Source organism: Thermobia domestica, chromosome 8 (assembly GCF_964235325.1).
Source record: "Thermobia domestica chromosome 8, izTheDome1.hap1.1, whole genome shotgun sequence".
In the NCBI taxonomy this organism is placed as follows: Eukaryota; Metazoa; Arthropoda; class Insecta; order Zygentoma; family Lepismatidae; genus Thermobia; species Thermobia domestica.
In genome coordinates, this window is record NC_137461.1 from 133,267,643 (window position 1) to 133,282,534 (window position 14,892).

At 34.2% G+C, this 14,892-nt stretch overlaps 1 protein-coding gene across 3 annotated transcripts in view; it reads left to right on the plus strand.

Annotated features, from left to right (window-relative positions):
* Positions 1 to 14,892, plus strand: part of mtgo (miles to go) — an 813,614-nt gene that overhangs the window by 180,101 nt on the left and 618,621 nt on the right. The window lies entirely within an intron of this gene.

Genomic DNA, 14,892 nt, shown 5'->3' on the forward strand with positions numbered 1-14,892 from the left:
CTTTTTGCAGAAGAAGCCAAAGATGTTCCCCTTCCTTAGGGAATTCTGCGTTAAACACAAAAAAGTTTTAAAACATATGTCCACACCCTTGAGCACGTTGTCTAGCTCAGTTAAGAATAGTTTATAATTTATTTGAAAGATCTTCAATGCTGTTTGCTGGGAGTAAATTTATAACTTTTCTCACAGTTTTTTACCTTTTTTGTTATAAAGATTTATATTTGGCCTAAAAATGTTATTTTATTTTCACTAACCAGTTGATACATGTTAATATCATTGTTTTATTTTGAATAGATTTATATTTGGCCTAAAATGTTACTTTATCTTCAGTAAACAGTTAGTTTCGTTATGTAATTTTGAAAAGATTTATATTTGGCCTAAAATGCTATTTTATTTTCAGTCAGCAGTTGATAAATGTTAATATCATTGTTTAATTTTGAATTTAATATTTTTGTTTAATTTTGAAGTCTGTATGGCTCAGTTGCTATACTCAGTTATAATAAAATTCTTGTGTAGAAAAGTATTGTAAGTACATGCTTTATATCCTAAATTCGTTCTATTTTTCTCCTAAAGTTGATTTATAACTTTGTTCATATATGTGTGTACATGTATTAGAACTTCATGAAAATGTACATGTATTCATGTACATGCATGCTATTCTAGGAATAAACCGACAAGCCTCGAATATGTGTTCAGGACCTTATTATAAGAAAACCAAGTTTATTTGCAACTTTGGTCGGAAGCGCCTAATTATGCAGATGACACCAATTTAAGATAATTTAAGACATACAAGAGTGAAGAAATGCGTCTGAGCCGTGACTCGAACCCGGGATCTTCGTCTTACCATGCAGATGTGCTACCCAGTCCGCTGTCGGTAACAACAATACATTCTTTCACTCTTTATAACGATGCTGTTCCACAAGGTGGAAGAATGTATGGCTGTTCTGGGAGCGGACTGAATGGTGCAGTGGTAGCGCATCTGCATGGTAAGCGGGAGGTTCCAGGTTGGAATTCCGGTTCAGTTATATGTTTTTCAGTCTTTGTATATCTTTGATTTCGTGCCTACAAAGGGTTTGGTGTGACAAAATTGGTTGTTTTCTCAATTTATCAATATATTAATGTAATTATTTAAATTGATCGTAGGATACTACATTGAATAAAACAATCGAGGAACTTTGCATACGGTTGAGTACCTCGATACGAGAGGGTTGTTTTAATTTGATCCGAAACGTTTGATTACGGAAAAGTAAGTATGTTCTACTTACCTTCAATTGGCCTCATTTCTGTAATTAGGCTTTTCCAACCGAAGTCGCAAATAAACTCTTTACTTATAGTGAGGTTCTGAACACGTGTGCGACGTTTCTCAGTTGTTTTATTCATTGTAGCCGCTCCTGCGAACAATTCTACTGATTATCTTAAATTGGCCCCAGTTACGTAAATATGTATTTCCGACCAAAGTCGTAGATAAACTTTTTTCTTGCATTAACATTTTAAATACGTATGCGAAGTTTTTCAGCAACTAGTTTCTCATTTATTTGAAAAATCTTCAATGCTGTTTACTGGGAGTAAAATTACAGCATAAGTTTTCTTTAAGTTCTTTACGTTTTTTCTTGAAGTTTTGAATTTGATCTAAAAATCTTACTTTCAGTACTTTAACAGATGTTAATATCATTGTTTAATTTTGAAACCTGTATGACTCAGTTGCTGTTTTTTTACTATTATTATTTACAATAAAATGATTTTGTAGAAAAATGTTGTGTGTAAATTCTTTATATATTAAATAGTTCTATTTTCCTCAAAAAATTGATTTGCAACTTTGTGTACATATACATAGAGTTTTAAATTTACATGTATTCGTATACATATTTCGTATGTTGCTTCAAAATGTATATGTAAATCTTATTTTTGAAGAAGTTCTTAGTAACTAGAAGCAATAACTTCTAACTTTATATGTGGGTTACCGCAAAAGTCATGGCAACTTTTTTTTTTTTCTTTCTTACGAAAATGGTCACGCATCAAAAACTTCTGAAATATCCAAATGGAAGGTTAGCATATACGTAAACGTTACATGTAAGGAATTGTGTAAACATACACATCTCCATCAGAATATAGCACGAGAAAAAAAAAGTAAAAATGATTGTTCGTATTATGGGAATATGTATTTATATCCAATCTATACGTAATATTTACATATGTATTAACTTTCCATTTGCATGTTTAAAAATTTCTTGCTTTGTTACCATTTTCGTTAGAAAAAATTTCCCATGAATTTTGTGATAACCCTCGTATTATTTTCAGTTTAGTACCTATAGCAACAGTCTTTGGTAATTGCTACCAAATGGTTTGGTTAAATTCACTAAATACGCGTTTAGTATTTGCAACCAAATTATTTGGTTCCAAGAACCAAATTTCGTTCATTTTAACCAAATTTTTGGTATTCCCAACCAAATTCTACTTGTTTGGTCATTATTTGGTCAAAATTACCAAATGCATATTTGGTACTGGTAACCAAATAATAGGTTCCTGCAACCAAACAAATCGTGACCAAACGATTTAGTGCTGGTGACCAAGCGTTTGGTTGGCGCTATATTGACCAAACGATTTAGTACCCAGGAACTATTTTTTGGTCAATTTGACCAAACTTTTTTTTCAGTGTATAACGCTTGATCAAAAAATTGCTTTTAGTTTCTTTAGGTGTAACTGAATATGAATGTGGGCATATGGAAAACAAATTGGATCAAGTACTGCTTCTCTGACACGTGTTATCCACACCAGCCGCCACCTTGGATCCGCCATATTGGATTCAACTTTCGGTGTTTCAAATGGGAATAGGTACATGTGAAACATCAGATTCATACAAAATTTTCTCGGAAATTCATTGGTGTGGTGAGTTTTACGGTAGCTTGTACTATTTGCAAGATATTGCGTGTTAAATGTGAGGCACTTCACAAATTCAACCATTAAAAAGTTGTGCAGGGCCCCGTTTGTATATGTGATCTTTTACGTGATTTATTATTCAAGAAATGTTTTCTGAACGTACATACACACAGATGTAAATAGGATATGGTAGATCTTCAGCAAAATCTGGTTGTATCTAGATTTATATTAGACATTTTGTTCGTAATAAATACTTCCTTGTTCGTAGTATAACTTGGAAGTAATAACAATCACTTACAGAAATGTTGTAAGATTATGACACCAATGTTGTAGAGAGTTTGTTTATACCTACAGTACTTTTCCAGTTAAAAATTGTTTTGATTTGTCAACATAAAAAACGTAAGCGTAACTGATATTACTCTGTGATGTCTATTCGCGAAGTGTCTTGGGGGATTTAACATGTAATATCTCGCAAATGGTACAAGCTACAGTAAAACCCACTACACCAATGAATGTCTGAGAAAATTTTATATGAATTTGATGTATCACATGCACCTATTCCCATTTGAAAAACCGATAGTTGAATTCAATATGGCGGATCCAAGATGGCGGCCGGTGTGGATAACACGTGTCAGAGAAGCAATACTTGATCCAATTTGTTTTCCATATGCCCAGATTCATGTTCAGTTACATCCAAAGAAACTAAAAGTAATTATATGACCGAGCGTTATAGTAGTGTATGATTGAATTCCGGGTATATGAAGGCTCAGAAATATGCAAATTACCCATATGGGCCGCTAAAATTAGTACAATACACATTAAGCCATGGAGAACTTTGCATTTAAATCAGTTTTTTATGAATCCCGAGGGGACACTTCACGAATGCACCTTGTTAGATTTAGTGCCTTTTCTTAGGTGATAATCAGTCGGTAAGTTTGACGCAGCTTTCGATTCTACGCTATTCTAAGTCAAGAGTTTGCATTTCCTTATATATTTTCTTCCCTATATGTTGTGTTATTTGGTATGTATATATTTCAATCGTGGACTTCTTTTGGTTATTTCTTCTCTCATCCTCTCCTTGCCAAAGTAGTGTAATCTTCCTTGTCTCATAACGTATCTATCTTTTCCATTTTTTTTCTCGAAATAGTACTCACAGTCAGTATACTTGTTTTTCTCTCTTATCACTCCTAAACACGTTACTCACTCTTGTAATTTTCAACTTATTTGTATAGCACCGTATTCCGAGCAAAACTATCAAAATCTCTCCTTTGATGATCTTTTGGAAATTATTTTTTTTTTTTTCAAAAGAAAACAGTAAAACCTGCATCGTGTATTTGTACACCAGCAGTAGGATATTCTATTTCCTTCAGATTTCCTGCATGACACATAAACTCTTCTCCAACATGTCGAGAAATGGTTCCTTTTTTCTCTGTAGCTAAAAGGATATCGTTGAGGTTTTAGTGAGCGGAGTTCAGGTTCGGTGCCCGGAGGGAACTTACATGACCAAGATCGTGATGTAAATTGTAAATCACTATCTCACAGAGCTTCGATTCTGAAAAAGAACATTAAACCAAGGCACTTTTTCCTTTATGGTGAACATTGACAATACTTTAATTTCCTGCAACAATGAAAAAAAAGAAAAAAAAACATGTTCCATAAAAATAGATAGAATATTTCATGTAAGTTAAGTGATAAATACCATAAAACAAGACTGACGCCGACACCAAGGCACACAAGGTCAAAATGAAATTTCATGGAAGATTATTAGTGCACAATTCAACTTCAGTTACTTCAGTAGACTTACGTAAACTGCATCGTTCAAAACTGCAGTGGTATTTGTATGTTTTATTTGGTGTAACTATTCAAACAAGGTTTCAGAAGTTCAGCAAATCCATTTTGTTTATAAATATCATTGGGAGTCGATGGGAAAAATCAGTGTGACAAATTTACATACAGAGGTGTGTATCTATCTTATAATTGTTGTTTCTTTGCTTTAAAGAACTATGGGCTTCAGTGAAACGTTAAAAAAGAAACAAAAACAAGAAGAAGCATGTCTGTTTTCTTTGGTTGAAAGTGTCATACTGATATTACAGTTTTTTTTAAAAAAATGCGTAGTTATCGGTGTACGAAACAGTTGGCTTTGCCCACCAGCCAATATCGGAGTTACGAAGAAAGAGGACTTACGATAATTAACGTTGCTCATATTGACCTTAATTTTTAAACAATTTCTTTAAAATATAAATTAATACGACCAATCGAGCTTGGTTTATGCATCTAAATCTTCAATGTTTCATATCAGAGCTTTCTATTCGGCACCCTAACTGAAACTACTGCGCCACTGCTTCGTACCCTTGACTTTGTTATTGGAGAAATGAGTTTGCTAAGCTTTGAAGGATTTTTTATTTTTTTTTATTTTTAAATAAATGTGTGTGTGTGGAAAAGGCCTAGTTCTTCAATCGGTCTACTGTACGTAGTGTTACTATTTGATCTTTGAAGCTTCGATTTTTTTCCTTTTGTCTTTTATTCAGGAGATATTGTTATCAAATTTCAGGTTTGAGTTGAATGGAAGACATTTTTGTTTTCCCATTCAAATACTTGATGATGTAATTTCTTTTAAAATAGATTTACCTTATGTTACACAGGATAATCGCCTGAAATCGTCGCTGTACCGTACTGGATCACTTGTTGCTTCTCTCAAACAATGATTTAGTTTCAGTTATTCACGCTAGATGGTGCGCAGAGTAATATATCATTCACAGCAGCACACGCAAGTTCCGTAATCGTGCCAGATGGTGCTGATGTTCTCTCCAAGGAGAGAATGGTCTGTCTAACTGCATAATGTGGTGTGATTTAAAATTGGTTACGGGAATACAGTTACTGGAATATCAGTATTGCAAATTTGAAAACATTTTGTATTACTTCATTTTTTTCAAATTGCCTTCCTAAAGGTGTTTTAAAAAATTTCTTCATACGTAATATCTCTCAACTAGGTCCGTAGCTAGGAATGAAGAAGGGGGGGGATCTGTCTCTTTTGTTACATATACATGTATGAATATAAAGTGAAATCAAATTAACCCCCAAATGTATCTCGACCTCCTATCTGAGTCTAATGCTATAACCGTCTAGTCCAGCGTTTCCCAACCGGTGTGCCGCGAATGGACCGCTAGTGTGCCGCGAGGAAATCGAAACAAAATTATTAATTATATAGCAACCAAATTGCAAGACAGGATTTTTTTTTTTTTTTTTTTTTTTGTATTTCACATTACTATGAATTTCTACCATGGAAAAAATTACTGTAAGTGTAATATATTATTCTACATCTATTACTGCGTAGCAGACAATATTTCCGCTCGTACACGTTTCCACGGTTAGCTGCTATGTTACACTTCAATTAAGAGTCATACTAACACCGAGAAATGGAACCACTTGGACGGTATGCGTCAAGTGAACGTTCGTGGAACACTCATTCGCACGTGAATGACAGAACAACACTTTGTTCAATAGGTGTGTTTTGACTTCGACCATCGCAAGCTGTGTGATGGCAATAATATGCACCGGTTTTGATTAAAATAGCAAAGTTAAAGGTACAAGATATTTGTTTGTTCGTTCGTTATTTAGTGATCTTCGTTCTTGGTGAAAGGTTGGATACAGTTTTCGAAAAAGAAAGCGTACTTTTAAAAATCTGACAAGTAAACCTTACGTTTGGGTGAATCGAGTTGCTGACTGAGACACATATGAGAAAGTAGTACTAAATGTGGTCAGTATTTCAGTGAAGTTTTAGGTGCGAAGCTCCAGGGGTTTAGGAGATACAGCTACCAGAACATCACATGGAAGTACAGAATAGTCTTCATACAGTTGGAGGTAAAAGCTCTGTAAGACCTCTTGTAACGACAAAAGATAAATAACAAATATATGGGTACATATTAGGACTAGGGGGAAGTCATATAGTAAGGGTATACCTGACGGCGGCCATCTTGAAATCCGCCATTTTGAATTAAGGTTAAGTTTTTAAAATAGGAATAGGGTCACGTGATACATGATTTAAGGCGCAAATTTAATCAGAAGAACAATGGTGACGTTAATTTTGATTTACGCGCAATTGGTAAAAAGTTACAGGGAAATTAAATATTGTTGCTGCATATGTATTAGTCCTTTACCCCACCTTATAAATTTTGTTTTAATGATAATAATTAAATAAAAAGCAGATGGATAAATATTAGGTCTATGGTAAGAGTTGCCTTGATGGCGGCCATGTTCAAATCCGCCATTTTGAATCAGACAAAAGTTTTAAACAAAACGCATAACAGTGACACCTTATTAATAGCAAATTTTACCATAAATCCAACGGTATAACCATTTTTGCTTTATCATTAACCAGCATTTGTTATCGCATAAACAAGTTGCTAATTTAAATAAAAATGACCAAAGTGGAACTGAGTCATAATTGAACTTGGGTCTTTGGTGTTTTCCAGAAAAGTCCTCAATTAGTACAATCAATATGTAGTTCAGAAAAGAGTGCATGACTTGCACAAATGCTCTGCTCACAGTGAGCATACCTGACACAGGCAATCGAGTTACACTTGACACATTTGTCGTTAACAATTCCGTCAAAGCAGTAGTCGTAAGAAGCGATCCATTTAACTTTGTGCTGGTTAATGATAAAGCAAAAATTGTTAAAAATGGTTATGGTAAAATTTGCTATTAATAAGGTCTCACTGTTATGCGTTTTGTTTAAAACTTTTGTCTGATTCAAAATGGCGGATTTGAACATGGCCGCCATCAAGGCAACTCTTACCATAGACCTAATATTTATCCACCTGCTTTTTATTTAATTATTATCATTAAAACAAAATTTACAAGGTGGGGTAAAGAACTAATACATATGCTGCAACAATATTTAATTTCCCTGTAACTTTTTACCAATTGCGCGTAAATCAAAATTAACGCCACCATTGTTCTTCTGATTAAATTTGAGTCTTAAATCATGTATCACATGACCCTATTCCTATTTTAAAAACTTAACCTTAATTCAAAATGGCGGATTTTAAGATGGCCGCCGTCAGATATACCCTTACTATATGACTTCCCCCTAGTCCTAATATGTACCCATATATTTGTTATGCACCTTTTGTCGTTACAAGAGGTCTTACAGAGCTTTTACCTCCAACTGTATGAAGACTATTCTGTACTTCCATGTGATGTTCTGGTAGCTGTATCTCCTAAACCCCTGGAGCTTCGCACCTAAAACTTCACTGAAATACTAATCACATTTAGTACTACTTTTTCATGTGTGTCTCAGTCAGCAACTCGATTCACCCAAACGTAAGGTTTACTTGTGAGTCCTATATTTCATTGCAATTGTTTTCTATTTTAAAATTAGAATAAAAAGTAAGCATAATGAATTAGCATAGGGGAAAACCAGTGATCGAGCTTTCATCTCTGTGAGCAGATCAGTAATCATAGAAAGAAAATTATCATGGTATTTTATATTTGCAAATAATAACAATATCTATGAGTGTGCCGCGAGAATTCAAGTTACACCCGTAGTGTGCCGCAAGTTGAAAAAGGCTGGGAAACGCTGGTCTAGTCTGTTGAAGAACTTCATAGAGAAGGCATAACTTTCTAAGACCCGCACATTATTATGCGGGGAGAATAATGCCTTACTTTCAGCTATATATTAATTATTTTTATTCTACCTGAGAGTGAAAGATACGCGCATAGAGGACTTCTTTTTCTGTGATACAAAATAATGATACATTTATTTCATTAACAATTCCCCATATCAGTGTCCAGCTTGAAACTTCATGTACAAAATTGTGATAAATAAAATAAAATAAAATTTGAAAACAAACAGACCTATATAGAAATTCAGTTCTCACTCTATAGTACTTTCTGCTCCTGTTTATAAGTAATTTAGTCTAACCATAAAGCCACACTACCGTATGTCTTTCCAGGCACTAAATAGCTTCATTCACATACACCTATTCATTCATATATTATAAGTCTAGTCATAATGTTCCATTACCTTAGGAGTTCTCAGCGATAGTTTATTGTTACGTCTGTTACGTCCAGGCCCGTAGCTAGCCCAAAAATCTAAGGGGGCTCGGCAAAAATTAGGGGGGCCCGACCCAACCATATTATAGTTCATTTACAAGCCTACCGTGAAAATTTTAGGGGGGCAGTGAAAATTTAGTTGGGCCGCCCCCCGTGGATACGCGCCTGTATGTTACGTCTAATATTAATAGTAGGGTTACACCACGTAGATGTGTGTATGTGCATATAGGTAAGCACATAAATTTATTGCACTCAGTGACGCAAACCTGAATCGCTGTAAAGTCCCATCTCGAGGGGTAAAAAAGCCCCATTTTACTTTTGAATTGTCGCAATAATTACAAAATAATATTAATAATAATAATCATATAAAAATGAAACTACTGTATGGTTACTCTTTTCAATATTTGAGTGAAATGTCCGTAAATTTCGATCTTCCACTTTGTAAAATAGTTGGGGAATGAGTATTTTACTTAAACGAAAACTGTATTTTGTTAACAGAAATAGTGTCTCCATCACATCTTTGTCCCATCATCTTTTATTCAGCCTAACAACACTGTATAGAAAAACTTTATTCTCCACGTTATTTCGTGTGCGTCTTTTTGGAAATTGAATGATTCTCATTTGGCATCTTGTTTTATTTTTACATTGTCATTGCTTCATTTGTTTCATTTTCTTTTTTTTTCTTGGGGGCCGCGGTGGCTTAGTGGTTGAGCGTTCATCTCTGGTGCTTGGGGTACAGGATTCGATCCCATCCCCCGCCAAGTGAACTTTGTGGTGGACAAACACCGTGTGCGTGGGTTTTCTCGGGGTTCTCCCGTTTCCTCCCACTTTCTTCATTCCACCATTTCATTCAAATCGATAGAAAACCAAACTCGATTTGATAAAAAAACCGAACCGTTTTAAAACCGAAACCGATTTGTGATAGAAAACCGTTATTTTAAGGTTTTCCAAAACTGTTTCACCGAAAGCCGAAAAGGAAAACTTTTGTGTCCACCACTATTTAGTACACCTGGAAGAAAAGTGCTTTGTTGAACATCACTTATCTTCTTATTTCGAGATGTGAGAACGTAAGCTAGGTCACCAGAGAAAAGACGTTTTTTTTTAGTATCCAAGTTTTTGCCCTTATATCTTTTCTAAGTTTCTTCAAGGTCTAGTGATAGGTCCATGATTGATACACCTAGGTGTTTCATAGTATTGGCGGGAAAAAGTATCCTATTTGCAATGCCTTCTTTTTTCTTTTCTTTTTTAATTGAATTAATGTAAGAAAGTATTGTTTGATTTGGAACATTTAAGAAATGAAAATATAAAGTAAAATCCGAAATGAATACATGTGTCATTTTGTTACAATCTGTGTTAGAAAATTAGCATTTGTGAAATGAAGTAATTCATAACTGGCAAAATTCATAACTTCGTTTCACAAAAATTATTATTATTATTACTATTATTATTATTATTATTATTATTATTATTATTAGTAGTAGTAGTAGTAGTAGTAGTAGTAGTAGTAGTAGTAGTAGTAGTAGTAGTAGTAGTAGTAGTAGTGAAATGAAGTTATAAATTGTGCCAGTTATGTATGTTGATTTCGTGCAATGCGGTCCGCAATTTCAGTTCTTCGTTTCCTGACGGGAAGACGAGTTGAATACTTACAACGAAACACCATAGCCTATAAGAACACATTCAAGACTTGCTACCAGTTTAGATCTGCAGAATAGCGATTTTTTATTTTTGGTCTAAATATAGTTGTCACTTTTTCTGATTTTCATTATGATACTTGTTTATGCTGGTTGTTTTTCCTTATTTTATGACCACATAAAATAACAATAATAATGATTCAGTTGTAAATTTATAAATTAGGTCGGACTTGTTTTTACTGAATAACGTAGCTAAATAATTTTTTTTTATTCGCTACCGGAAATGTTGTACAAAGCTTCTAAACTTCAATGCAAATTTAAATTTGTTTAGTAGTTTGCTACGGATTGGTAGTTAGTTCGGAGTTGTGTTCCTTTACGCTGTGTGAGATGTGGACTTATAAGTTAACATGAAATCCGAACCACACGAACTCCTTAAGAACTCCGGTCACCCGCGCCAAAGACGCATATGTTTATCATATAGCCACATGGGAGCCAGTTTGCTACGAAAAGAAAAAAGCTACATCGGTCTCAGGGACTCATAGAATGTCTCTTTATTCAGACTTTTGTTTCCAGGTCATAACGTCGGAATTATTAAAATTATTCAACGAACTGTTTGTAATTTTAATATGGAATTGTTCGCATGTTCACGCATCAGTTACAACCTTTTTCGTTTCGACCAATTTTGTTTCGATGATCAAGCTAAGATTTTTGTTTCAATAATAGTGAATATAAGACACTATACACTTCTACATGCTATAAACAATCAACCTAAGTTGAAATACAAGTTTCTTCTGTAATTTGTCAACAAGCTATCGGAAACAATATCTTCTCATGTTAAATCAATAACTTGTTAGTTAGTTGTAAAAATTGACTTGCGGCTTGTCTGATATTCAAGTATGAATTACTCTGGAGTGTTGTACTGCTGACATGCTTCGTATTTACAGATTATAGAGAATTATATAACATATATAACCCACTTAGGTGTACATGTGGTATTTTCTCTTCTTTTTCCATGTGCTTTATATTGATTTTTATTTTATTTTATCATCGTGGACAGTTAACCCCAGTCTTCCATCATACTTGTATTATATTGATCGAAAATATTGTTATATATATAACTATTAAATTCCATATTCAACTTTCTCTGGCAAAGTGAATACGTGCTTATCAGGACTTAGGCCAGAACTAGAAAATTGCATCTTGCACTTTTATGTGAAAGTTCTAATATAATTGCCTCTATTATTGCAAAGTCACATTCTTGTTTTTCTTTCCTTTTTGTATGCATCTAAATTGAATATCTTGGATTGCTGCTGGTTTAGATTATGCATTGTAGCGGTTTCGAATAAATGACGTTACATCATAGAAAGTAATGTTGCTGTTGAGAATTGAAAGAAATATTACCAGGAAGCCATTAGTGCATTCACGTTCAAATAAGAAGTATCAAGTGATTATAAGTTTTCTTTTTTTTTAAGTTACAAAAAAAAAAAAAGCTAAATTCAAATATTGTAAAGCTTGTAGGGATAGTGTTGAATTTAGTAGGAACCCGAATAAAATCTAAATATATTACTAGGCCCTATTAATTGAATCGGTGAGTGGAAAAAGAATATTCCAAAAATAAAGGATAACATACCACGGTAACAATTTCTTTATAACTGAATATCCAATCCCATTACGTATTTGGAATTTTGGGAAATGGAAGGTCTTAACATACGCTACAGACAAATATTTTTGTATAAGAAATGGTATTTCCGATAAGCAGTTTTACTTTTCGCTTTTCAAAAGTAACGTGTTGGGGAGTGTTCTCCCTTTTCCACTCACTGATTCAATTGTAAAATACATGGTTTAGAGTTCGTATAATAAACATCTAATATAGTAAAGAATATGTTCCTACTACCTCAAATTCATTTCCTTAAACTGGACTTGTATGGGAACTATCACAGGTAGGTAAGTTGAATGCTTAGTGATTGTTAACTCTTAACGCAGTCTGTTACAATCTCTTGAAGTACAACCATAAAACAGGAAAATACTTGTTTTACTACAATACATATTTCCGATGTAACCACCAAGATACAGCTGCAGCACTATTTAAACCCCAATGTATCAATATGTAATTAAGACACCAGTTTACTCTCTAGCTAAACCTATTTATTTACTCTCCAGTTTCATAAGCGCCATAACAGTCACTAACACAAAATTCTATATTTTCATTTCATCTAATATATATAAAGTGTTATTTTAAAGTTGTGGATATAAATCCATATCTACTACATAAGGGTTTTCATTTGTATATTTTTTTTTCTTATTACCTTATGTTCTTGACATATCATATGGCCTTAGTAAATGCACTTTTCACCTATTATCTAATTGTTTCGAAACAAAAGTTTGTTCAATTATTAGTTGCACAATGCTTTAAATTACATAAGTTTGTATAGTATATTCTATCCCTCATTTGTAAACAAGATTTTTGTCATATTTTTCATGTGAATTAGAAATAAATTATTTATATACTTGTTAATAATTTATATTTTTGAGTTAGGTATGAAAGGTGTTACAATAGTTAGTGTAAGGTTCTCATCATCCTTAGTTTCGTTGAAAAGCATATTTTCTGGTCTTCTAGAAGATTCTTCTTCTTTCTTGTTACAAAGATAGGTTTTCCTAGTTTGTATTTCTTAAAATTATTTTTCCTTGTTTTATTAAAGATTATCTGTAGTGAAATTGTAGTGTAGTTAAATGAATACATGATTTAAAATCGTATAAGATTGGCATAATTCGCATAACAGTAAATCTACGCAATTCTTTACGCTATCTTCGAAGCCTCCGCCTCTTCCATATTTTCTATCTGTTTAACTCTTTAAACATAAACTCCTGGCAACTAGAGTAAGTCTTAATTATTATGCACTTTTTGTCCACACATAACACATTATTTCTATCCTTTCATCAGGAACAACGAATATGCCCATATAAACATTCAGGTGCTTATAAAGTAGTAATATCGCGCACTTATGTATGAGGTGAGGAGTTCCAAAACGAGTAATTTCCAAAGATTGAAATTTTAAATACGAGAAATGACCAAAAAAAGTTACAAAGCCTATTATAGCTATGTGAGAGATATAGCTGGAAGATAAACACACCTGATGATAGAATGCACTCAAAACTAGTTCATCGTGTAATCAGTTTTTGTTCAACCGCTTATCACAACGGCAGATAAAGTTTTCTATACCATTTGCATAGAGATCCGTGTCAAGCTTGTAGCCACTTACAAATTTCCGTCTCTATGTATCCGTATAATCGGAATCAAATTGTAGGACGAACTTTACATTTTCACCATCGGCTGCAGTTGCATTGTTGTCGTGAGCACGCCTAAGGAGTACGGCATCTACTATTAGGGATAAGGGCAATCTAGAGTTCATGTCAAAACTTATGACATTGCCTAAAACTTATGATGTCATAGTGCTAGAAGTTACATGCAATAATCCTAGTTGGTCTTATAGTGAGGAGATTCCGAAAAATCGAATGGCTTTTGCTTGTTAGCGCAATTAAACCTTGTGTAATATGACTGAAGCGAATTGGTAAAGGGCAAATAATATTTGGTCTAGGAATTAATTCGTGCGGGTGGACAAGAGATGGCGCAACGAACGGAGCGTTCCACAGTTCCGTGTATCCACACATGTGTTGCAAACCCCTGTCATCGCGTATCGTTCGTAGTATAGGGCAGTGGATTAAAGCGTCAACAACACCAGTTTGTAGTTAAGTGAACATGGCGCAATTTGTGCCTGATAAAGTGTTTTTGCGGGGTGTCCTGCTGCATTACTTTAACATGCAGAAAAGTGCGACTGAAAGTCATCGTATTTTGGTGGAAGTGTATGGTGACCATGCTCTAGCTGAGCGAACGTGTCAGAAGTGGTTTGCACGGTTCAGAAGTGGTGATTTCGGCTTGGCAGACCAAGAGCGAGCTGGACAGCCAAAAAAATTTCAAGACGAAGAATTGACAGCATTGCTCGAGCAGGATTCGTGTCAAACGCAGGAACAACTTGCAGCAGCATTAGGCGTTGATCAAACAACAGTCTCCAAACGCTTGAAAGCCATGGGAATGATTCAAAAGATGTCACATTGGGTTCCACATGAATTGAAAGACAGAGACGTTGAAAGACGAAAAACCATTTGCGAATTGCTGCTTCAACGACAGAGCAGAAAGGGGTTTCTGCATCGAATTATTACGGGTGATGAGAAGTGGATCCATTACGAGAACCCTAAACGAAAAAAGGCCTGGGTGAAACCAGGTGAACCAGGTCCATCACAACCAAAACGAGATATTCACTGTGCAAAGGTTATG